The sequence below is a fragment of the Crocuta crocuta genome, unplaced genomic scaffold (assembly GCF_008692635.1).
Source record: "Crocuta crocuta isolate KB4526 unplaced genomic scaffold, BGI_CrCroc_1.0 scaffold154, whole genome shotgun sequence".
Lineage (NCBI taxonomy): Eukaryota > Metazoa > Chordata > Mammalia > Carnivora > Hyaenidae > Crocuta > Crocuta crocuta.
In genome coordinates, this window is record NW_027530545.1 from 2,262,402 (window position 1) to 2,286,814 (window position 24,413).

At 38.7% G+C, this 24,413-nt stretch overlaps 1 protein-coding gene across 2 annotated transcripts in view; it reads right to left on the reverse strand.

The window, feature by feature from the left end:
- GALNT13 (polypeptide N-acetylgalactosaminyltransferase 13) overlaps nt 1-19,116 on the reverse strand; it is a 528,727-nt gene extending 509,611 nt beyond the window's left edge. For both annotated transcript variants that reach the window (XM_077767826.1, XM_077767828.1), the window contains exon 1: nt 19,075-19,116. The gene's annotated coding sequence lies outside the window, so the exon portion shown is untranslated. The remainder of the gene's footprint in view (nt 1-19,074) is intronic.
- Between the last annotated feature and the right edge of the window lie 5,297 nt (nt 19,117-24,413).

Genomic DNA, 24,413 nt, shown 5'->3' on the forward strand with positions numbered 1-24,413 from the left:
ATCATACCAAGAAAAATTAATTTCATTCTCAAAGAAAATAACAGACCTATCTTTATAAAAAAAAAATACACACTAGAACACAGAGTGATACCAGGCACTTGTTCATACCAGTTGCTTTATTTAAAGGTAAGGAAACTGAACTTCAGAAAAGTTAAACGACATGTCACAGACTTTATGAATGGCTTTTATCCGGACTAGAATCCAGTTCTTCTGTTAGTCCCGTGATCTTTCTCATTCCGTAAGGGATGAATGGTACTGTGCTAGTGTTCATTTCACTATTTATATCTCTTTATATAGTGCAGCCCCCTCCCTCAAACCCAACCAGTTCCTCTCCCCAGTGGGAATCATAATTAATTGTTTATTACTTGTACAATAGAAGTCTTAAATGCTTTAAGACTTTATAAAAACATTAAATGTCTTACGAACCACTGTGGTTTAACAGAAAGAAACTGGAATTGATAGAAATCTGGAGAGTACATAACCACTTAAAAGCATCCACATTTTTATTTTGTTTAATGTTTATTTATTTTTGAAGGAGAGAGAGAGAGAGAGAGAGAGAGAAAGAGAGAGACAGCATGAGTGGGGGAGGGGCAGAGAGAGGGAGACCCAGAATCTGAAGCAGGCTCCAGGCTCTGAGCTCTCAGACAGAGCCTAGCGGGGCTCCAACTCAAGAGCTATAAGATCATGACCTGAGCTGGTCAGATCCTTAACCATTGAGCTACCCAGGCACCCTGAAAAGCAGGCACGGTTTTAAAACATCAAATCAAAGCATACTTTAAGTAAACAAATGTACCTGAAGTATTTTAGACATCATCTAAATTATCTCACATGCCCCAATCCCCACTTCTGTCTGTACTCTTCCTTTTAATATATTCATTCCTCCTCTTGGTCTTCTTTCCAACTTTATGGAATACATAATCACTGCTATTTCTTTTCAACTATAGACCCTATCTCTTCACCCCACTTTGTAATATGCTAATCTTCCAATCCCTACCATTTCCTGCTGCTTCTTCAAACCCCATACCAAACTCCCAGCTCCCACCAATTTTATGTGTATTGTAACATTATCACTGTTGATAATATTTGCATTCTGTTCTGTAGCCCTTATTATCTTCTACATTTTATCTAAATATTGATACTAAACAGAATACCCTCAAGGTCCATCCAGGCTGTTTCAAATGGCAAGGTTTTACTTTCTTTTTAATGTCGGGGAAATATTCTACTGTGTGTATATATATATATATATACACACACACACACACACCACATCTTTTTCATCCACTCATCCATCAATGGACACTTAGGTTGTTTCCATATCCATATTTAGGCTATTGTACATTATACAGCAATAAAAATAGAGGTGCATGTATCTTTTCAAATTAGTGTTTTTGTTTTCTTTGGGCAAATACCTGAGAGTGGAATTGCTGGATCAAATGGCATTTCTAGTTTTAATGTTTTGAAATCATCTATATTGCTTTCCCTAGTAGTTGCACCATTTACATGCCCACCAACGGTGCACAAGTGTTCCCTTTTCTCCACATCCTCACCAACATTTGATATTTCTTGTCTTTTTGATAATAGCCACTCTGATAGGTGTAAGATGATATCTCAGTATGGTTTTGATTTCCATTTCCCTGATGAATAGTGATGTCTGAGCACCTTACCATGTGCTTATAATTATCTTCTTTGGAAAAATGGCTCTTCAGATCCTCTCCCAATTTCTAAATCAGATTGTTTTTGTTGTTGAGTTATAAGCTCTTTATATTTTTTAAAATTTTAACTCCTTAACAGATATATGATTTGTAACTATCTTCTCCTACTCAGTAAGTTGTCTTTTTTGCTGTGTTGCTTCTTAACTGTGCAGAAGCTTTTCAGTTTGATACAGGCCAATATGTTAATTTTTACATTAGTTTCTCTTGCTTTTGGAGTCAGAGCCAAAAAAATATTGCTAAAACCAATGTCAAGAATCCTAATGTCCATGTTTTCTTCTTCAAGTTTTATGGTTTCAGGTCTTAAAGTCTTAATCCATTTTGAGTTTTTTGCACATGGTATAAGATAATGAGGCACCTGTGTGGCTCAGCTGGTTAAGCATCTGACTCTTGATTTCAGCTCCAGTCTTGATCTCAGTGCCATGAGTTCAAGCCCTGCATTGGGCTCTGCACAGGGCTTGAAGATTACTCAAAAAAAAAAAAAAAAGATAGGGATCCAGTTTCATTCTTTTGCATGTAGCTGTCCAATTTTCCCAGCCTCATTTATTAAAAACACTGTGCTATCCCCACTGTATATTCTTATCCATTTTATCATAAATTAATTGACCATATGTAGGTAGATTTTATTTCTGTGCTTTCTATTCTGTTCCATTGATCTATGTGTCTGTTTTTAAGCCAACACCATACTGTTTTGATTATACAGCTTTATAGAATGTTTTGAAATCAGGGAGTGTGATACCTCTGGCTGTTTTTCTCTTTGTTTTTGGCTATTCAGAATTTTCTGTGCTTCTATATAGATTTTAGAATTATTTGTTCAAGTTGCAAAAAAATGCCACTGCATTTTTATAGGGAATGCATTATATCTATACATTGCTTTGGGTAGTATGGTCACTTTAATATTAATTTAATATCAGTTCTTCCAATATGTGAGCACAGAATACCTTTCTATTTATTTGACGTTTCTTCAGTTTCTTTCATTAATGTCTTACATACTTTTCAGCATACAGCTCATGCACCTCCTTGATTGAACTTACTACAAGGCAATTTATTCTTTCTGATCTGAGTATAAAAGGGATTGTTTCTTGCTTTCTCATTTTGATAGTTTGTGATTAGTTTACACAACAGATTTTTGCATATTGATTTTCATTCCTGCAACTTTACTGAATTCATTTATTACTTCTAACAGTTTTTTGGTGGAGGCTTTGGGGTTTTCCATATATGGTACTATATCATCTACAAATAGTGACAGTTTGACTAATTCCTTTCCAACTTGGCTAATTTCTCTGGCTAGGGTTTTCGCTATCATGTTGAATCAAAGTGGAGAGATTGGGCATCCTTGTCTTGTTCCTGACCCTGAAGGTAGAGCTTTCAGATTTTCACGGTTGAGTGTGGTATTAGCTGTGGGTTTGTCATATATGGCCTTTATTATGTTGAGAAATGTTCCCTCTATTCTCAATGTGTTAACAGTCTTTATCATAAATGGACTCTGAGTTTTATCAAACTTTTCTCTGCATCTTTTGAGATGGTTGTATAATTTTTTGTCTTTCATTTTGTTAACATAGTATATCACTTTGATTGATTTGTGGATGTTGACCACCCTTGCATCCCTGAAAAAATCCTACTTGATCACAGGTATGATAATTTTAATGTATTGCTGAATTTGGTTTGCTAATATTTTATTGACAATTTTTGCATCTATGTTCATCAGGAATATTGGCCTGTAATTTTCTTTTTTTGTTATCCTTGTCTGGTTTTGCTATCAGGGTAATGGTCTGGTAAAATGAGTTTGGAAGTTTTCCTTACATTTGTTTTTCTTGGAAGAGTTTGAGAAGGATAGGTGTCAAACCTTTGAATGTTTGGTAGAATTCACCACTAATGCAGTCTGGTCCTGGATTTTTGCTTGTTGGGAGATTTTTATTACTATTCAAAATCTTATTAGTGATTGGTCTATTCAGATTTTCTATTTTCTTATGATTCATTCTCAGAAGATGGTTACATTTCCAAAAATATATCCATTTTCTCTAGGGGTCAAATTCGTTAGCATATAATTGGTTTTAAGATCCTTTGGGGGCGCCTGGGTGGCTTAGTTGGTTAAGTGTCTGACTTTCGCTCAGGTCATGATCTCACGGTTCGTGGGTTCGAGCCCCGCGTCGGGCTCTGTGCTGACTGCCAGCTCAGAGCCTGGAGCCTATTTCAGAGTCTGTATCTCCCTCTCTCTCTGACCCTCCCCTGCTCACGCTCTCTCTCTCCTAGAAATAAATAAAAACATTAAAACAAAATTAAAAAAAAAAGATCCTTTGTATTTCTGTGGTATCAGTTGTAACTTCACTTTCATTTCTGATTTTATTTGAGTCCCCTTTTGTTTTCCTTGGTGAGTGTAGCTAAAGGTTTGCAAATATTATTTATCATTTCAAAGAACCTTATCTTAGTTTCAGTTATCTTTTCTATTGTCTTTCTAGCCTCTATTCCATTTATTTCTGTTCTGACTTTATTATTTCCTTTCTCCTACTAAACTTTGACCTTGTGCCTCTTTTTCTAGTTAATTCATTAAGGTATAAAGTTAAAATGTTTATTTGAAATTTCTCTTGTTTCTTCAAGTAGGCCTGTTGCTATGAACCTCCCTCTTGGAATTGCTTTTGTTGCATCCCATATATTTTGTTATGTCAGATTTCCGTTTCCATTTGTCCGTAGGGTTTTTTCCTTTATTTTATGACTCAGAAGTTGTTCAGTGACAAATTGTCTAATCTCCACATATTTGTAATTTTTCCAGTTTTCTTCTTGTAATTTATTTCTAGTTTCATACCACTGTGGTCAGAAAAGATGCTTGATGACTTCCATCTTCTTTACTTTACAGAGACTTGTTTATGGCCTAACATGTGATCAATCCTGGAAATATTCATGAGCACTTGAGAAGAACATGCATTCTGCTTTTTTTTTTTTTTTAATGTTTACTTACTTTTGAGAGAGAGAGAGAGAGAGAGAGGTGTGAGTGGTGGAGGGGCAGAGAGAGGGAGACAGAATCTGAAACAGGCTCCAGGCTCTGAGCTGTCAGTACAGGGCCCGACACAGGGTCTGAAATCACAGACCACGAGATCATGACCTGAGCCAAAGTCAGATGCTTAACTAAATGAACCACCCAGGCTCCCCAATTCTGCTGCTTTTTAATGGGATGTTTTGTGTATATCTTTTAAGTCTATCTGGTGTAATGTGCCCTTTAAGTCTGAATTTCCTCATTGATTTTCTGTGTGGTTTTAACATCCTACTTACACTGATGTAAATGCAATTATTATATCGCTCTCAATTTTTCCCACTAATTCTATTAATATTTGCTTTATATATTTTGGTCCTATTATGTTGGGTGCATATATTTTATAAATATATCCTCTTGCTGGATGGATCCCTTTATCATTATGCAATGCCCCCTTTGTCTTTTATTATAGCATGTTTTAAGTCTAATTTGTCTGATAAGGGTTTCTTTTTGTTTCCATTTGCAGGTAATATCTTTCCATTCCCTTCACTTTCAGTCTTTATGTATATTTACTTCTGCAGTAAGTCTCTTATACGCAGCATATAAGGAGGTGTTTTTCTTTGTTTTATTTTTTAATTATTCTGTCTTTTAATTGGAGAATTTAGTCTCTTTTTCTCTCTTTTGTGGCTGGATGATTCCTTAGGGTATGATGATTCCTAGGAAATGTTTTGCATTTTCTTTAGTGTATTTACTATAAGTTCTTGCTTTCTGGTTATCAACGGGTTCACATATATCATATTATTATGTAAATAATAGTCTATTTTAAGTTAATGTCAACTGAAATTTGACACATTCCAAAACTAGATTTTTACTACCCCTGCACATTTTATGTTTTGATGTCACATTTTATATGTTTGTATTTTGTGTATCCCTTAACTAATTATTGTGGCTTTAGTTAATTTTACCATTTTCATCTTTTGACTTTCATACTAGTTTTGTAAAAGTATTTGATTCACTACCTTTCATGTATATTTACAATTTCAGTGAGATTTTTACTTTCTTATGTTTTCTTACTGTTAATTAGTGCCAGTTTTTTTTTTTTTCACCTTAAAGAAGTCCCTTCAACATTTCTTATAAGAAGGGTTCAGTAGTGATGAACTCCTTTGACTTTTGTGCTCCTCTGGAAAACTCTTTATCTCTCCTTCAGTTCTGAATAATAATCTTTCCAAATGGAATATTCTTGGTTGAAAGTTTTTTCCCTTCAGGACTTTGAATATGTCATGCCACTCCCTTCTGGCTTACAAAATTTCTGTTGAGAAATCTGTTGATACTCCTATGGTGGTCCCCTTGTATGTAATAACTTGTTTTTCTCTTACTGCTTTTAAGATTCTGTCTTTAACTTTTGATGTTTTAATTATAATGTATCTTAGCATAGATCTCCTTGGATTCATTTCATTTGGAACTCTCTGGGCTTCTTGAATCTGGATGTCTCTTTTCTTGCCTAGATTAGGGAAGTTTTCAACCATTATCTCAAAATAAGTTTTCTGCTTCTTTCTCTCTCCTACTTCTGGGATCTCTATAAAGCAAATGTTATTCCACTTGATGTTGTCCCCACAGGTCCATTAAATTGTTTCTTTTCTTTTTTTTTTTTTCTTTTTGCTGCTTTGTCTAGGTGAGTTCTATTATCTTATATTCCAGTTCACTGATTTATTCTGCTTTACCAGTCTGCTATTGAAGCCTTCTGGTGTATTTTTCAGTTCAGTGACTGTATTCTCCAGCTCTGTGACTTTTATTTAGTACTATCTTATATTTTCTACCTCCTTATTGATGTTCTCACTGTGTTCACCCATTCTTCTACAGAGCTCAGTAAGCATCTTTATGATCATTACTTTGAATTCTTTATCAGGTAAATTACTTGTCTCCATATCATTAAGATCTTTTTCTGATATTTTCCCTTATTCTTTTGTTTGGAACACATTTCTCTGTTTCCTCATTTTCCTTGACTCTCTCTTTATATGCATTAGGTGAAACAGCTATCTCTCTCAGTCTCAAAGGCATGGCCTTGTGTACGTGATGAAATTTCCCATTTAAATTTGCTGTAGTTTTTCCTTGTCTCTCAAATCCTTGACTATCTAAATTACCTGATTTATTCTTGATATGTCCCCATTTTTGAGAGTGTGAATAGAGCTGTCAGTGGTCCAAAGGAAAGAATCTCACTTAGCACTTAGTTTCAGACTGACTGGAAGTCAGACCCTCACACAGCAGCTTTTAAAGTATGCAAGGGATGCCTGGGTGGCTTAGTCGGTTAAGCGTCCGACTTTCACTTAGGTCATGATCTCGCGATTCGTGGGTTCGAGCTCCGCGTCGGGCTCTTGCTGACTGCCAGCTCAGAGGCTGGAGCCTGTTTCAGAGTCTGTGTCTCCCTCTCTCTCTGACCCTCCCCTGCTCACGCTGTCTCTCTCTCTCTCCTAGAAATAAAAAAATAAAAAATAAAAAAAAATAAAGTATGCAAAAACATATAGTCCTGTGGGGCCACAATCATAATCCATCGTAGCCTGTAAGGCCAGGAGATCTGGAGGTGTTCCTAGGTGACAGTTCCAAAAAGCAGGACTTCAGGTGAGTTTACAAGCTCTTTTCTGGAAGGTCTTGTCAAGATATAATGAGACCAAGAGGGAATGCAAGGATGGTGTTTCCCTATTTACATTCCAAGGGAGGGCCTCCTTAATCTACAGATGTGCATGAAATCTGAATCATGTCCCTAAGGTTGAAGCTTCAGACTAAAAGGCCCTTTTCACAGGAAGACTGGGTTTATGTTTCAGTCTGTTGTCTGTGCAGTGCCCTGAAAATGGTGGCCTGCCAAAAACTGGCTTTCCAAATGTTACATTCTTATGCAGTACAGAATGCCAGTCCCATCGGCCACTAGCATCAGGTGATTAAGTGGCATCCCCCTTTATAGACTGCATACATCTGCTAGTTGGAGAGTATAGGGGGTAGGCCATGCTCATAAATGGAGCATTCAAATGTCTGTATGCATGCCCACGGGCTTTAGGAATACAATGGGAGAGTGCTCTGTCTGCACCCCCAGTGGCTTAAGGCTAGAAGTGGGAGAATGCCAGGACCACTCACACTTGCCAGCCTCAGCCAGGGAACACGGGAGTGTCACAACTGCCCAGCTCACTAACTTTAGCTAGGGAGCGGGAGAATGCCAGAACCATTCACACTCACCTGCCCCAGCCAGGGAGCAGGGAGATTCTGCAACCACTCACTCTCTCTGGCTTCACAGTGCCCCAGGATTGTGCCATGACTACTAGTCCCCGACTGTCCTAATGAGGCATTGAGAGGGCACCATGTATGAGCTCATCCACCTGATAGCAGAGTAGATAGAAAGGGAAAAAACAACCTTTGCCAGCACCTCTGTTTCTGGGGAGAGTTTCAACTGTCCTCTGTCACTCCAGCAGATTCTTTCAGATCAGCAAATAAATCTCCATCACATGTAGTCTAGGTGCTTTTCAAACTGTTGTTGTTTTTTCCCCCTGGGTCTGAGGTGAGGGAGACTACACATGAGCCATTGAAAAGGGAAATCTCAGTTTCCTTAGTATTTTGGATTCCTTGGGCATCAGCCCCACTCACATTTTGGGGCCTTGTGCCTCTGGTATGGATCATGGGGAGTTGAGGTGCCTGATGTGAGGCTTTATTCCTCCAGGGGAAGCACGGCACTGGTTAAGATCCCTCACTATTGTGTGTGGCCAGGCTAGGGCACAGTTTTTGTGAGAGACTATATCTCTGCCTCTCCTACCCTTCTCAATGTGGTCTTTTTATCCTCTGATTTAGAGAAGTTCATCTGGTTTTCAGCACCTTTTCAAGAGGGAAGAATGATTCATATGTAACTGAAGATTTGGTGTGTCCATGGAAGGAAGTGAGTTCAGCGTCTTCCTGTGCCACCATCTTGTGGTGGTCTTGTACTAATTCTTTAATATTTGTTTTAACTATATACTTTTTTTTCTTACATAACTATAAGTAGTAAGAAGTCACACTTCAGGGATGTTCACCATGACTCAGTATGTTTCTTTTTTTTTTCCATTTCATTTTCACTGTTGAGAGATTTTCTTTATCGGAAATTATAAAATGTCCCTGAAACTATTAATTTGAGAATCTTTAATTTCCATAATTTTCTTCATTTATTGTGTCTCTTCCATATCATCCCTTGTTTTATGAATATTTTCTTGCATCTCTTCAAGGATTTTAATGTTTTTGTGTCTCTTATGATCTTTTAATTATCTGTTCCCTACAACATCATTTTACTATTACTGGTTTTTCAATTATCTTGGTTTCTCTTTTACATGTTGCAGACTTTTCTTAATACTTTTTTCTCACATTATTTTTTAAATGTCTGGTAATCCATGGTTGCTGTTTTATATTTAAGAATGAACAGGGCACCTGGGTGGCTCAGTCAACTGAACGTCCAACTTCGGTTCAGATCATGATCTCACTACTCAGGGGTTTGAGTCCCAAATCCAGCTCTGTGCTGACAGCTCAGAGCCTGGAGCCTGCTTCAGATTCTATGTCTTCATCTCTCTCTGCCCCTCCCTTCCCCCCAAAAATTAAACAAACAGTAAAAATTTAAAAAAAAAGAATGAGAGAATAGAAAATTACTGAGACTTCTTACTTGAGTGGGTCTTGTTGATTAGAAGATTTTGTTTTAGCAAGTTGCTAAATAGCAAACTTTAGCAAGATTTTGGATAAGCAAGTTTCTGATCATTTAGACTTGAAGAACCTAAGTGCCAAAATAAAAGGGACTTTAACCTACGGTTCTAGGATGTATCTCTAGTTGCCTTTATTGTCCCTCAGCCATCTAAGCAATTTCATCAGTTTGTACTAAGGAGCATAGTGAGGGGGTGATGAGAAAAATGTGCTATAGGGACTTTTCCCTAGGAAGTAGAATTGGTAAGTAGAAGCCTGGTTATTCCAACTATACATGTTCATTAATTATTTGTTGCAGCCTCAGTGTCTCACCTCTGCTCTCTATTTTTCTGGTATGGAGCCTCAAGCCTTTGGGGGCTTATTCAGGGCACAGTGGCCCCATCCTCAACTTCAGGCCGCTCTCCTATATCTTAGTTTCCTCTGTCTTGTTTTAGTCCATCCAATTCTTAACAGCATGATATCTTTTTGACCCTTTAATTTAATGTTTAAATTAATGAGGTTTCAAAAGGATGTATAATAAAGATATGTCTCCATTCTTCCTCTTTAAATGGATAATCACTTGTTGAAAAGCAATTCCAATGACCTTGAGAAACTACCCTTAAAACACCTAAAATGAAGAAAACCTAAGAACACACAAAACTATTGGACTGTTCAGTATCATCAGAGTCACGATGGCAACAATGCTGTCCTGAACAATTCAAACAAGGAGCTCTCTTGAAAGAAATGCAAACTGCACATCTGCACAAGTCTTAAGGTACACAGCAATACTATTGATTTCATGTTTTGGAAATGCCTTATACTCTGTCCTTTTTGTGGAGAACGAGACAACTGATTAACATTCTCAAAAAGAGATTTATTAAAGTTCAAAACTATTTAATGAGATAGATGCAAGTAGCTTACATTTGTGAAGGTTATTTTTCCTTACAAAAGGAATGGAAATGATGCATACATGTTATCCCACTCGAATTAGAATTCTATATAGATAATAAGAATTTGTGCATTGTAGAAGCAAAATGGGCCTATTGTCGTCTGCAACAGCAAATGAAGTGTCTCATAACTAGCAATTCAATGTGTTAATTCAGCTGCACCATCCAATTACCTACGATTCATCTCAACTTAGTGCACAACAATAAAACTCTTTAAAAATCTGTGACAAAATGTCTGCTCTGGGCTTATCAAATAGGGGAAATGCTACCCAAAATCAGGGAGTGGGAGTCACAGAATACAAATCATTAAAATTGTTCATCACAATCTATCCATTAATATCATAGCAAATTTTTGACATAAAGTCAATAGCCTAGAGTTAGTAAGAAAACACATATTGGATGTTTTATGTGGCAAATCCAACCAAGAAATGTGAAAAGCATGCGTCAACTGAAGTTGGCATCCCCTCAAATAACACAGCATTCCCTTGGAGCCCTGGGCCGGCCAACTGCCAACTGACCACAGGGCCCAAGCACACAATTCTAAAAGTAGACAAAGGTAATGAGATGTGAATTTAGCATCCCCAGCCTCCTGCTAAATGACCCAGATGCAAAAGCTAGAGTGTCTGTCTCTTACCTACTCAGAACTAACTGATGAAATGAACAGAAGCTCTTTTTCATTTACTTTTCAAGAGCAGTAAGAGTCTAGTCTTGCTACATGTGGATTTATTATGCCATAGAAGAAACACTATTCAAAGTAGAGAGCACCATGAAGAAGAAAGGAACAGAGGGCCAAGGAAAAGATAGGGAGAAGAATGGGAGTACTGAGAAGTAAGAAACACATCATTTACCTAAGAAAATACAAAAACACACTGACAACCTATAGGAGATGAGTAACATCTGAAACATGATCAGGGACAGTCTGGCTTCTAATATTTTTCAGGACAAATGACATTTATTCCCATATGAGACTGAATTATCAAGAGAATTAAAGATGAACCTTGAGAATTCAGAAAAAGGAGGTGGAATCTGCTGCAAGAAAAAGAAAACAAAACTGGACTTAACTTTGATACTGGGCTCGTTAGTAATCCTATAAACCTTCATTTCATTTAGAGACTCTGAAAATAGCACTGTTTTTAAGTGCAGATTTTTAGTTTAAAAAAAAAAACCGGCTGGGGCCCCTGCGTGGCTCAGTCAGTTAACCAGACTCTAAATTTAGGTTCAGATCACGATCTCACAGTTCAGTTTGTGAGATCAAGCCCCACATGGGCTCTGTCAGCACTGACAGGGCACAGCCTGTTTGGAATGTCTCTCTGATCCTTCCACCCCCTTTCAAAATAAACATTAAAAAACAATGGGGCACCCAGGTGGCTCAGTTGTTAAGTGTTCAACTCTTGATTTTGGCTCAGGTCATAATGTCACAATTAGTGACTTCAAACCCCACACTGGGCTCTGCACTGACAGTGAGGAGCCTGCTCGGGATTCTTGCTCTCTTTCTTTCTCTGCCCCTCCCCGGCACACTTGCACTCTCTCTCTCTCAAAATAAAAAAATAAACATTAAAAAAAATCCAGGACTCATTATTGAGGGCATATAATTGAAATAATCTACATAATCTAATCCACTTTCAGTCGGCCTAAAATGATATTTATTTTTTAAAAGACTAAAGAAATATCATTAAAACATTGTCTTAGTGCATTACACAAAAACCCTAAGCAAAAGAAAGTTGCTGAAAATCAACCAAAGGTCACAGGAGAAACTGTATCATACTAAATATTAATACATCAGTTTTATAGATTACTAGTAATTACAAATTAGCAAATATTCCATCCCATAAAAAACTTAAAACACTTGAGAAAAAAATCCAGAAATCTCAGCAGGATTTCCCCAGTGTTTTCATAAATATGAACATTTCTTAATGTAAGTTAAACAATTATTAGCAGTATCACAGGAAAATAAACTATGTGTTAAAACTGATTTGTTAACAAGGACACTAAACAATGCATTAGGACCATTTAGGTACATTTCACATACCCTCACTGGCATTTTTTTCCTCTCTGATGGTCACAATAGTCACTACCCAAAGGAACTCAGCATTTAACAGCATCAGTCAGTTTTACAAAAGCAGTTAGTTTAGCTTTGGAATTCTCTTTCTTACCTAAAACAAAACTGCTTTGTCTTCACCAAGGCCAACAAAGAAGTAAAAGAGGAACAAAATGATCCCTAAAGGCTACAACACACTGGTTGAGGGGGGAAGGAAAGAGGAGTAAGTTCTTGAGAGATGCTCCTTTATTTCTGCCAGGCAATCATTCATTTCTTGTCCCAGGACACAGATTGGCACTAGGTGACAGTGATCTGCAGTTAAGTACCATGAAAGAACAAGTCCCCTCCTATTCTCTAATCCTTTCAACAAACACTGACACACTAAACTGAGGCTAGAGCAATCGTTAGCATCCTTCTTGGGTCCAAATTTTATTGCCCAGGCTGGCGACTAGTAAGAGAATGGAAGAGCTAGCTATATGCACTACTTAGGTTTCGTTAAGTCATGGATATGACTACCATGCTAGCCTGCCCTCTCTGTATACACGGGGGGCCTGGGGTAAATAGGATATTATACTGGTTCAGACTAAGAAGGGTTCCTAAGCATCGACTACAGAATATGGTGAAATGAATTATCAGACTGTGATAAAATTTTCATCAGTCTTTGTTAAATTTGAAAAATAAGTGCTACATAGAAAAACGCACAGGAAGCTAAATGTACTCTATTTTAAGAACTATATTTTGATATTCAGTTCTGCCATCTTAGCCGGTGTTAAAATGTCCACCCTTTTATAAGATGATGGTGATATAAGTGGAGTTTTTAAATCATTCTTACCATGTAAAAGAAAATGTTCGATGGAGGCTGGCACTCAATTTTTAAAAAATTTTATTAGTCAGTGAAAATGTCAGACTGAGAACTACTAGTGCCCTGGCTTCAGAGACAGAAAAGAACTGATGGGATCCTTGGCACTAATATACATTAGCTGTGTGATTCTGAGTGAGTGAGTCCTTATTTATACAATGGGGACAATAATTCTACTTATTCCTCATAGGGCTATGAGGATAAAATGTAGCAAGACCTATCAGATGTTTACTTATCCACAGTACAAGGACAAAGTAAGTATCCAATAGATTTTAGTTATTTTCTCAATTTGTAACTCAATTCACCATTTTTGGCTCCCTCATAAATAAAATGAAATGGCTATCCCTCCTCATAGATTTGTTTCCAAGTATGTTTTCCCATTTTTCTTTCATTAGAGTAATGGTAGTATTGCGTAGGGGTCTTGATAGTTGTATAAATCTCATCGTCTCCATCTGAAACTAATTATATAATAAAAATCTCATGAGGAAATTAAGTCAGTTATTATGCTTCTGATCTACAAGAACATAATCCTCCCCATATGTCAAAATCCATTTTTTAACAAAAAAAGAGGTTCTGTGCTTATAATACCAAGGCAATTAATATTAGGCAAGAGATTAAGTTGACATTTACTACTATCTCTGAGGTGTAATTTGGATGATTTTGAATGCGCAGGCTTTGCTTTAAACTCTTCTTTCTGTTTACAGTGGCTACTGAGCACATGTATTATGATCACCAAAATGCCAACTAACAGTTTAATCACACTTCCTATAATGTTCTACAAGAGCTTAAATAAGATTTAAGTGACATCAATGTAGTTTAATGTATCAAACAGAGTCCTAATTAATTCCACATCATGTTAAAACCCTGATATGCTATATCTTGGACAGTTCCCATCTATCTTAACAGTAAGCAGTGCTAAAAAAAAAACAAAGGAAGTCTGAATATTTAATATGGGCAGCGTTTTATTTTCTCACATAACAAAAATTATAATCACAAATATGTTCATATCTAGGATGGTAACAGTCATTGTTTTCTCTACATCCCTCTCAAGCTATGGTGGGAAGATTAGCTATTAACGTGGAACAATTTTTTTTAATGTTTATTTACTTTTGAGAGAGAGAGAGAGAGAGAGAGGGAGAGAGCGAGCACAAGACAGATCATAAGTGCACAAGTTGTGGAGGGGCAGAGAGAGAGAGGGCGACAGAGAATCCAAAGCAGGCTCGAACCCACAAACCAAACCCGGAGATCATGACCTGAGCCGAAGTCAGATGGTTAACCAATTGAGCCACCCAGGCACCCCATAATGTGGAACAACTTTTAACAAATGATATTTTGCAGCTTGCTTTAGGTCTCTTGTGAAGGGTGGATAATTATAGTAGGGCAAACATTAAAAGAGAACCCAAGAGCTCATGAGGACAATAATTATATGTGCACTTAGGTGAAGTTGGGCCCATAGAGGAGAGGCGCAGTTCCCTACTTTAACTTATATTTTAAATGTTAGGACCCAGAAATCTCTTAATAATCTGTAGTCAAAATTTTGCAAAATTAAGTATTTCAGCTTAAATAAATAGTTCCCGAGTCATAGAAAGATAATTAGAAAACTCATAGCTTAAAATGAATTTTAGCTAATTCATTTACAATGGAATCAGAACATACATTAATCACACAGGTATCTTTAGCCACCTGTAATTATTTCTTAGTCATCAAGCAAAGACCCAGTAAAAATATTTTTTAATATACTATACACACTGAAAGCATATACATAGGTCTAAATCTGAATCCAGGGAAAGCAAGTATATAAATAAATAAATAATTAAATGATTAAAGTCTACTTGACTTATATTTTGCTCTAAAAGATAACTGCTTATAATGCCCTGAATGGATGATCAACTACTACTGAAATAATGTGTGCATTCATTCTCACTAATTTCTTTAAATTCTCTATGTATTAAATTTCACAGTACGAACCTGGACTCTTCAAAAACACATATGCCTATAACTGAATCGCAGACGTCCTTAAATAATGTGCTTTAAAACAAAAATTTCAAATGTAAGTCTAATCTGTTAAAATGGCAAAAGGTTTATCAAAGCAGACGGTACCGGATCTTTAAATGTGATTTATGTGTTTGAACATATACTTAGTGTGTATGTGTCTGTGTGAGGAAGGGGAAGGTGGTGATATTAAGAAAGGCCATGAAATAGATTGTCAGAGTCAATATAAGTGCATATACTTAGTCTTGATTTGATGTTTCGCATGTGTTTATTCAGATGACAAGAGCAGAAGGAAGAACTGAGAACCAAAACCCAGTTAAAATTCTTTTATAATTAGCCATATGGTCACTCAGATTTCAAAGTAGTGATCCTGTTAGGCCTCATTAGATTTAAGATGTGTACATGTCCCTACTACTGATAGCAATTCAAACCAAAGAAGGTGAGATATTAAAAGTCACAGTCAAGAATTTCTTGTTTATTGCAAGAGGTGACACTTGAGAATGTGATGTCTAGTAACACCAGTAGTTAAAGGACAAAACTGTAGAAATTGTTCATTTTCATAAAGCACAATGAACTCTTATCAAAGACATGTACCATTGTTATTTGTTTCACATAGTGGACTGTATTCATGCTTTATCCTCAATCATATTCTTTACTTTTACTTGGTGTTATTCAGAAACACCAATATTCTCTTCATTGGTCCAACCAGAAAGAATAAAAATATTCATTCATTACTAAATCTCCCACCCTCTCCCTAAAATGCCAAGATTAAAAAGCTGCACAATCTCTATTACATGGAAACGTTCCTGTTAGAACTACTACCTCTAAAAGAAAAGAAATAGAAAAGAAAGCAAGAAAGAAAGAAGAACCACCACTTCTAAAAATCTATAAGCAAAATGAAACATTGTATTTCACTCTGACAAAACTGTTTAACTTAAAATTAATGCATACGAAGTTATAAAGTTAAATATGTCTCAATATTATCAATAAGAAAGCAGAACCTATATCAACCAGTATCAGAATTTCCACCTTCACTGGGTCTTTGCTATTTTTTAAATACAAAACATTGGGTACAGTGTCAGGCCATCTATAAGTAACATTTTTAAAGCAAAATTACCTTGACCATGGCCCTACACAATACTCATGGTAAATCCACAACTTTTTAAAGATCTCATGATCTCTCTCTCTCTCTCTGTCAAAAGGCGTACAAAAAGCAACACTGGAAAAAAAAAAATCAACACAGTAGCTTATGAATTCTTACTAGTACCTTTTATTAGGAGGCTCTACATTTTCTGGTACTTTGGCAAATTCTCATATGCATGTAGTATCACACCTCTCATATATATTTGAAGCGGTAAGGAACCCTATAAATTATTTAAGGTAAGTGAGTCAGTTTGCAGATCAATTTATAGCCCCCAAATATTTTAAATTAGATAGATCTTTTCTTTATGTTACAAGAGAAAATTTTTCACTTGTGAAAGACCACACAGAAGTATTCACTAACAAATGATGTCATGTTCCAGTTTGCTTTCTCATAGGAAGATTATGAGATGCCACCCCCATCAATCTCTAAAATCATTTCTTCAATTCTGCCATGACAGGTTAAAGAACATCAGCCAAGGTAAAGACTTGCAGAGAGTGGCAAATTCAAGCAGTGAATGAGCCAAAAAGGCACAGAAGACTCATGTTTCAACATTGCTTCAACTAGTCCTCAATTCCCATTCATAAACGAATACACGAAACAAACAAACAAAAAAATAAAAGAGGCAGAATTCAACTTCTTGTAAGTAAGCTCATTAGATTAGCTGGGTGACTTCAAAGCCTATAATTAGCTGCATGTGAATCACTCAAGGAACAAGTTTTTATTAAGCATTTACTAGATTTCCCATGCTGTGCTAGGTCTGCATATCTGAAACAACATCCAGGACTCTGCACTCTGGAATCCAGAATTAATCTACACCAGCAGCACTGTGCTTCCTATGGAAAGGCTTTCTTTTCTTCCTCCCCAAGCCTGATCTCAGACACAGTGCCTGTACTTAAGCAAGCAGCTTAAGCCCTGGAATGGGATGAACATCACACAAACGGAGAATTAAAAGCATTTATTTAAACAAGCAAGAGCAGCCAGAGAAAATTCTCAGTGGAGTTGAAGGTGGGCAGGGGCATAAGGGAAAGATGCGAAATCCTGGCTTGAGACAGTGCAGAGAAATGCACATTTCTCGTGTTCAAAGTCTGTCTTAGGCTATGAAGGTTCTCCAAATCTATCCATCTGTGAAGTCACTCAAACAGGGTTTGACTATAAAGGTTCTAATTCTGCAAGAGATGAGGAGTTTGTAGAGATTAGGGAAAATGAAAAATTAATAATTCAATGCAGAAGTCAAGATGAGGAAAAGGAAAGGTTGAGTGAAGGCAAGGATGATCTGAGAAGGTCAAAGGTCCAAACTATATCACCAATGGGTTGACCTTACTTTTCAGTGTTCTCAAACAAGCTGGTTTCTTTAACACTACAGGGCATGAACGCAAAGAAGCGCGTGCACACATGCACACACAGACACACACGCGCGCACGGTGAGGGGAGCGACCCTGAGCAAAGGCAGCCTTCATATAAAACTAGAGATCTGGGAGCCCAAAGAAAACCCGAAATTTCAGGCGTCTGGGGCAGTCAAGTCTTTACCCCGCAAATAAAATCACCACGCTGTGTTCCTGGGAAGAGGGACCGCGACCTCTCCCAAGGAAACCGCTCAAGGATGGAGTGTGATGGCAGTTTCCGGCAGATAGTCCCCAATGCTCCTCTCCTTCGCTAGCTACACCTTTGCCTCACAACAGCTCCCACCCTTTCGAGCTTAGTTTTCCCTGGGTCCCAAAGCTTTCTGTGTGTGCCTACCGTCTCTTCTCCCGTGGCTACCTGTAAAGGCTGGAGGTATAGACTCTCCATAAGGAAATTCACCTGATGTTTGTCAAATAACGGGTTGAGGGGAGGGGCGCACGCCGCTTCCCAGGCCGGCCGGCAGCCTCCGTGCGCCCGGGTTCGCAGCAGCGCAGGGCCCTCGGACCCGTGCAGGGGGGACTGGCCCCTGAGCCCTTCATTCAGCCCCTCGACTCCATGCAAGCCTGCACAAGGGCATCCCCCGCATCTCCTGTGGCTCAGAGCAGGGAGATCTCTGTTCCTGGAGGTGGCCAGAAGGCGGGCCAGGGCGTGCTCCACTGGCCGAAGCTCCTCGGCATCGGGAGAACGGAGCAGGAAGCAGGAGAGACGAGGAAGGGAGACAGAGATAGGCAGGAGGGGCAGAGAGAAATACGGCAAGACGGAGAGACAAGCGGAGGAGACCTGGTAACAGGAATACAGAGACATCCCAAGAGAGGCAAGGAGGGAAAGCATGAAAGAGAAACAGACCCGGAGGTCGCAGGGGGAGCCAGAGTCAGGGAGAAAGTCAGAGAAAGAAACTGAGTCAGAGACAGACTCGCAGAGAGAATGCGAGGCCGAGGGGCACTGAAAGAGAGAGGCAGAAAGGAAGGAAGGCAACCGTCGAGGAAGACACCCAAACCCTGGAGCATCCCCGGTGGGAAGCCTAACAGAAGCGTCCACGCACAGCAAGCGCCCAGCCTCCCGCAGCTGGTGGGAGAAAGTTGCCCCCGCCACCGGGGCGCAGAGGGTGGCCAGCGCCCCGAATCTCCCGCGAGTAGCAGAGAAGGGAGTAGAGGGCGGGTGGCGACAGAAAGTTCCGCGCCTCGCGATCCACCCTCCGCACCTGCAGCAGCCGGCGAGCGCGCTCCGGGCTTCCGGGAGGCAGTGTCGCCGGGTCCGCGAGTCCAGCCCGGGGCGCCCGACGCGGCGCCCGACNTGACTGCGAGGAAGAGAGGGGGAGCAAGAGAGAGACGGAGACCTGCTATCGTGGCCAAGGATCCCGCGAAGAGGGAACGGCGGTCCACGCACGGGATTCAGCTTCTGACCCAGCCGGCCGCGCCGAGGACCGGGTGCGCCGAGCCCGCGCTCACCTGGAACCCGCGCGGGTCGGCGAACGCCGCGCGCAGCCCCGGCTCCCGCCCGCGCCTCTCTCTTCACACTTGCCCTGGAGCAGAGCGAGGCGGCTCCGGCCTGGGCCAGCCCCGGAGAGGCGCCCTCATAGCGCAGCGGCGGGCCAGAGGGCTCCTCGGGCGNCTGGAGGCCTCTCACTGGGCTAGTATCATTTACGTAACCAGCACCCCCCCAGCCCTCCTCCCTCCCGGCTCCCGCTCCTCCCCGGGCTGGGGCGGGGTGCACCGAGCGCGCTCCAGCTGCTCCGAGAGCCGCGGCTCCAGCGATGTGCACAAGTCCCGCGATACTTGGCAGGCACGGCCCCCAAGAGCAACTGTGGGGTCGGTTCGTCTCCCCCCACAGAGAGCTCCGCGGCCCCTAGCCACCCAGGGCTCCCAGGGTGCAAAAGCCGGCTTGCACGCGCCGTGTTCGCCCAGCGCACCAGCGAGCCTCTTACAAGGGTGCTGGAGGGTAGGGGGCTGCCCTCGGGGAAAGCTGGGGCAACCCCACCCGCGTCGTGGTCTCTCCAGTGGAGACATGCTGCGGGGGAGTTGAGGTTTGGGAGCCCTGAAGCAGGAAGGACAGACAAGAGTTTGGCCTCTTGGCGCTTACAGTTCTTACACGCTGGCAGGATTCTGATGTTCCGGGGGGCGACAGCTGCCGCCAGCTTGCACAGTGTAAGAGAACTGGGAACGCAAAAATGCTTCCTTGCGCTCTTACAGTTTTGAGGGAAAGTAAAGAAAAAAAAAAGTGGGGCTTTGAATTCCTTTCTCAGTCAACAAGCTCTGGGCTTCATTGAGACATACACTCATATACACACCTTGAAATGCCGGAATGCTTGCATTTCAAAGTAAAGTTAATGTGAAGTCATTTCTAAGTCGTTAATGTATAGTGTAGCGGAAAGTCTTTGGTACTGAATGAGTGAAAATGTATGTAACGACCTTAACACAACGCCTGGCAAAAGTCATAGACAAGACTCCGATATTATTAACATCTGATGACTTAGGACCTACCCCTCACTGCCATGTGGAAGGTACTCTTTTAGGAAATTGGGATTGCTGAGTTCAAATCTCCGCTTTGCCCTTAATTCACTGTTAGCTCTTGGTTACTTTTGGCCCTTGGCTTTCTTTGGTCTCAGTGTTCTTATTTGTAAAAGAGAGTAAAATGGGGGTCCTTTCCTCCTCTCCCAGTGTCACTCACTAGTCCTAGCTCCCTCTTCTTAGTTTATGTTGCAAAACTGGGGAAAGTTAAAATAGCTACTTCCAAAGTATTAAGAGCAATGTTCTATATATTATTTTTATCTAGTATGTCAATGACATTCTTGACTGTACTCATAAAGGAAAATTTCTAAAAAATGTTATCTTTATATCTTTTCATGAATCAATTATCACCTGAATTGGCATGATAAGTTATACTTAGTATCTTCTCCTACCTTGTCCATCCCGCCACCCCTTCCAACAATCAATCATGGAGCATCTACCAGAGGTGATTCTGTGCACATGTGAGGACACAGGATGCCATTCCTAATACCAGGGACATTCTGGAATTTCTATTGCTCCCTCTTGTGAGTTCCAGTTCTACCATCAGTCTACTCACCTCTGCATGACAAATTGGAGGAAAAAAAAAAAAAAAAAAGCTATGGACCAGCAAGTAAAAGATTAGGGCTCTAATGCTCGCATAGCCACTTACCAGACATATGTCCTTTGAAGACATATAATCCCCCATCTTTACATTCTTCATCTCTTAAAAAAGTAGTAATTCCATTTTGCAACCTTTGTACAATATTTTAACTAAAGCAAGAGTCATAATTCTGATGGATAAAAATTGTATGTTGTAGTTCCAAAACATCTCCCTGGAAATTACTAGCTTTTGCTTTATAACAAACCAATAAACAAAACAGCAATAAAAACTTCTATAAATACAATATCTACAAATAAAGCATCTCTAATTTCTGAAGGTTCTGTGGGTTGTCTGGGTAATTTTCTCCTCTGGCTGGCTTACTTTGAGCTGGAGAGTCTAGGCTGGCCTCACATATCTGCTGTTTGGCAAGTTGATTGGGGGCAGGGCTCAGCTGGGATGGCTCATCAACCTACAAGGTAGAACACTTTTCAAAATTATGCTTACACAAATTTGTATTCCTTTTAGAGACTAAATTTGGTAGATATCATCTTAACGAAGGGATCAAGTTTAAAATCATCAATAATGAGACTAGGTGACATCATGAACCTCATGATATGATGCATGAAAAAGTACACAATGTAATCTGTTTCACATTTCAGACCAAAAAAAAAAAGCATAATTAACTATAACCATGAGAAAAAGCAAAAGAAAATTCCAACTTTAGGAAAATGCCACAAAATATCTTGTCTGTACTTTTCAAAAATATTATTCTGATGAAAGTTAGAGAAAGGCTGGACAACAGTTCCAGACTACAGGAGATTAAAGAGACGTGACTACTAAATCCAATGTGTAATCCATAATTGGATACTGAACTAGAAAAATATATAGCAACATTACTTGACAATTGGCAAAATATGAATAAAGTCTATACTATCTATAGACCTTTTATGTTAAATTATAATTAATTTTGTGTCAATATTAAATGTCCTAATTTTGATAATTTTACTGTAGTTATTATAATGAAATATTTGGGGGTAAGAAGGGTATAAAAAAGGCTGCATTTTATTTACAAGCATTCAGAAATACCTATAAAGAGAATGATGAAGGAAATGTGACCAACTTTTAACAGTGGTAAATTTAGATGAAGATTATCAAGGCATTTTTGTAGTAATTTTGCAACATTTTTGAAGTTTGAATTATTTTATTTAAAAAATGGGAAGAGAGACACTCCTTGCTTATCTTATAAAATAAAAGCAATAATTTATGTGACTGAGTGTTGAAAGTAATAAAAAACTTATATTCTAATTGTTTTAATGTTTATTTATTTTGAGAGAGACAGAACATGAATAGGGGAGGGGCAGAGAGAGAGGGAGACATAGAATCTGAAATAGGTTCCAGGCTCTGAGCTGTCAGCAGAGAGCCTGATGCAGAGCTCAAACCCACAGGCTATGACACCATAACCTGAGCCAAAGTCAGATGCTTTACTGACTGAGCCACCCAGGTGCCCCTGTAATTTTTTTTCAGTTAGAAAGCTAGGAATTTATCTTTGATCAGTGAAGAGTTATTGAAAGTATTTGTTTAGATAAACAATATGGCCAATATTGTGTAATTAACCATCTACTATAAAGCATAAAGTGATTTAGAAGGAGAATATACTAAAAACATAAATAAGAGTTCAGAAGATACAACTGACCAACCTGTTATTAACTAAGGCCCAAATTAAAATGGAAAACAAGAGGTGATGTTAGATAGATAGATAGATAGATCATGAACAGAAAGAAAGAAGAGTAGAGAAGAAAGGGAGGGGAGAAAGAAGGGAAAGAGGGAGAATGAAAGGAAGAAAGTAAGAAAAAGAAGAGAGATATTGCTAAAGTTTGTCAGGTCTTGAAAAATTATTAGCAATGAAAGACAAAAGTATTAAATTACTGTGAGAGTCTAAAATCGGGTGAGTAAGAGAATGGAGATACCATTATCAAGAGATGCAGGAAAAAGAAACTTTGCTTTCTAAAGTAAAAAATTTAAAAACATTTTTAACAAATTATAATATTTCAGTGGATTCACATTGTTTTTAGGATACAGTCTAAAAGCCCTAACACATCTTACAAGAAGAATCTTCATATTCTGGACCCAGCTTATCTCCTTAGTGCAATACAATGGTTAAGCACTGGGGTAGGAATGAAAAGATAGAGGAAAATGAAGATAGCCCTCATGAAATTTAGAGTCAAGCCCTTTATCCAATGAATAGGTATTCAACGTTTACATCATGCTCTAGGAATACAACAGTGACCAAAAAGATCAAGACTGTACTTACATGAATGCTATATTTTAGTGTAATATATCCTAAACAAAAAGAAAACATGTCCTTATATTAGGTGGTAATAAATTCTCAGAAGAAAATTGAAAGAGGCTGTGAGTTGAGCTTTCCAATTTGTGTGCCACAAATAGTTTACAGATATCCCATGATATATTGACCACCTCAAGCATTAGAAGTGGCCAAGTGGAGTGGCCACAATCGTCAGAGTTCACAGACAGGTAGCCTCTGGCCAGAAGCTTGTTTAGGGCTCTTTGTAGGATGGCTTGAACATGAGGAATCTGAGCATGTGTCCCATTCTTTCTGAAGGTGACATGAATAAAAGAGTGTCTACATCTAAACATTTATTTCAGCATTCATATAAAGACCCAGTGATCTGCAAAAGTTCATAGAATGATGAAAAATTTTATTTTAGGGGTCAAGAAATAATTGCATACATTTCAAAATGTATCCTTTTGTATATGGGGAACAGCGATACCAGGCAGGAAATTCTAGTGAGCACAGCTTCAGTTAATGACCCACAGCTCTAGCAACTTAAATATACAATAATTCTGTACCATATGCTGAATTGCTATTTTCGTGGTAGCCATGTCAGCTGCAGATTGATTGCCTTAATAATGCTTAAGTATTTTTCAAATTTAAGCTTTATAGTTATTTTCAATTTTCTGATAAAAAATTTTAATAGATTTGAAATCCACTTATATCCACAAAAATTCAAGATCACAACTCATAGGAAAGAAAAATAGAGCTAATTTATTTTAAGTAGCATTTTACATGATATAAATATTTTGTCATAAAAGTAAAAGTTTAAAATCTTTAACACCTGCTTTATGCAAACAAATTTTCTCACCCTTGATGATGATTATTACATCATCATTTAAAATATCATGATCAGGAGGTGCCTTGGTGGATCAGTCTATTAGCTTCTGACTTCAACTCAAGTTATGATCTCACAGTTTGTGGGTTTGAGCCCTAGCTCAGAGCCTGGAGCCTGCTTTGGATTCTTTGTCTCCCTTTCCCTCTACACCTCCCCTGCTCACTCTCTGTCTCTTTCTGTCTCAAAAAGAAATAGATGTTTAAAAAATTAAAAAATTAAATGTCATGATCCAGAAATATAGCTATTTCAGGTATAAAATATGTTATTAAAAAGTTTAGTTCATGGAGGCAAGCTCTCATTAAAATATTTTTTAAGATTTTATTTAGAAGTCTTATATGATTCACTAGACCTTATCTTCTTTAATATATTGTTTTTACAATAATTTAATAATATGAGACCA